This window comes from Teleopsis dalmanni, chromosome 2, assembly GCF_002237135.1.
Source record: "Teleopsis dalmanni isolate 2A chromosome 2, ASM223713v2, whole genome shotgun sequence".
NCBI lineage: Eukaryota > Metazoa > Arthropoda > Insecta > Diptera > Diopsidae > Teleopsis > Teleopsis dalmanni.
In genome coordinates, this window is record NC_051847.1 from 140,766,745 (window position 1) to 140,769,058 (window position 2,314).

A 2,314-nucleotide genomic window follows, 5' to 3' on the forward strand; every position below is an offset into this window, starting at 1 on the left:
GTAACCTCCTTAGAAAAGAATTTAAATCTTCTATCTTTCCTGTGAACGTAGGAAGGAGTTTCTCTACGCTCTCTATCACCGCGTCGTATGTCGTCATTCTATTCGTCGTACTATTGTTAAAGTCTAAAGGTGTATTAGCTACTTGGTTAGTGGCTACTTCAGGTGTAGTCATTTTTACCAGATATTTTCTCGCCTGTATATATTTTTCAAGGAAAACTTCTTTTAAAACTGAAGCCTCTTCTAAGTTTTTAGTTACATGAATTGATTCAACACGATTCTTTAGATAGTCTAATCTATCTAACTTGATAGCTAAAGTGGGTTTTGTATACCCTCTAACACTAGCCTTTTTAGCGTTCTTTAAAGTAGTTTGTACCTCACTTATATAAGTAGCGATATCTTCCATAAATCCAAAAAAAAAGAAGTATATAAAATATTTTAAGTACGTTTATGGTCAAACGAATCAGTAAAGATCAAGGAAAGAGTGGAACACGTTTAAAGTAACGAAGTAATTATGAATGTTGGTAATGAAACTATCCATATATCTTAATTTTCAAGCTTCGAAGGAAAAACACAAATTATATTCTTCATAGAAAAAATAAAAAAATTTTGTATATATATATTTTTTTTTTGTTACATTGTATTTTTATATTTAATTTATTAAATGGTAATATATTTATTTTTAAATCGATATAATTATAATAATCATTCTGATGTAGTGAAAATATATTAATAGTGTATTGTATTGATAATAATTAATTTTGATAATAGTTATTGTGTTGACAATAGTTAATAATAATTATACATTGCTAGTGTTTAAAGTTGTATGTACATGTTTATGTACATATTTTTTTATATAATTATTTATTCTATTCGCAATGTACAAAATAATAAATACTATTAATAATGTTATAATTACTACCTCGAATTTTCCGGTCGATGTTGTTGTATTTTGGTTCTTCAAGTTGTTCGTGACGTCCGTTTTCTGCTGTAGGTTGTTTTGAGTATTATACTCATCGCTCGAAAACCACCCCATCTTTTAAAGCTGTTTCGGAATTGTTGAAGAGAAATTGTAAGTTGAATTGTAAGTTGTAAGTTGAAATGCTGGATTTTTGTTATTATTATTGTCAAATTTTGATGAACATTTTATTGGTTTTGAATAATATTTCTAATGCATATTATTTATTTGAATAAAATTTCTGATGCACATAATTTGTTTTTTTCTTTTGAATAATATTTCTAATGCATATTAATTGTTTGAATAAAATTTCTGATGCACATTATTTGTTTTTGAATACAGTTTTTTTTTTTACACAGTTTTTCACTATTATTTTTTTTTTTGAACTATCATGTGTTAAATAACTCACATTAGCGATATTTTGTTCCTTGCATTAGCAATGTTGATCTCTTAAGTACACTTTCAGTTTTATTGCTAAATATAAATCACTAAATCACTAAGGCATATGATTCAATTTTTAAGTTTTTAAGTTTTAAATTCACATTATAATTTAATTAATTTTTCTTTAGTTTTTAGTTTTTAGTTTAATCCTTGCCTTTCACAATTTGGCAGGATAAAATTCATATTATAATTTAATTAAGTTTTTCTTTAGTTTTTTTTTTTAGTTTGGTCCTTGCCTTTCACAATTTGGCAGGATTAAATTCACATTATTCACATAATTCACATTACAAATTCACATAATTTAATTAATTGTCTCTTTAGTTTTTAGTTTGGTCCTTGCCAGTTTGGCAGGATCGCCATGTAAAGGATTCTAACTTTTACAAATAATAGACGTGTTCTTTTGCGTGTTGTCACAAGACTGTTTTTTATTAAATTTTATTTCTTAACTCTAACATCAATTCTTACAACTAATTTCCAATAGAATCTTATGTATCGATTCTATTGGTTGATACTTACATTTACTTACGTCTAATTGGTTAACCCAAATAAGACGTACATAATAATTTACAAATATTATTTATTTACTTACTGGTCATTTATTCATATATATTTCACAGTGGCACACATCTGGTAACCAACTGTATTGAGGACAAATCATATTGCATGCATAATCGCTTGCAATATGATCTGTGAAATACTTAACACAAATTCATGTGTTTAGCATGCCACTATCCAAATTGTCAAATTGCATATTGAAATAATTAAATATGCATACAAAGATTTTGTCATAAAGAAATGACAAAATAGACGAGTCAAATTTCTGACTCATAAATTATTTTATATTTGACAATTAGGTTTTTCGGTCATGCTTGATATTTGAGAGTTTTGGGTTGGCATGACACATTAAATACCGCACAC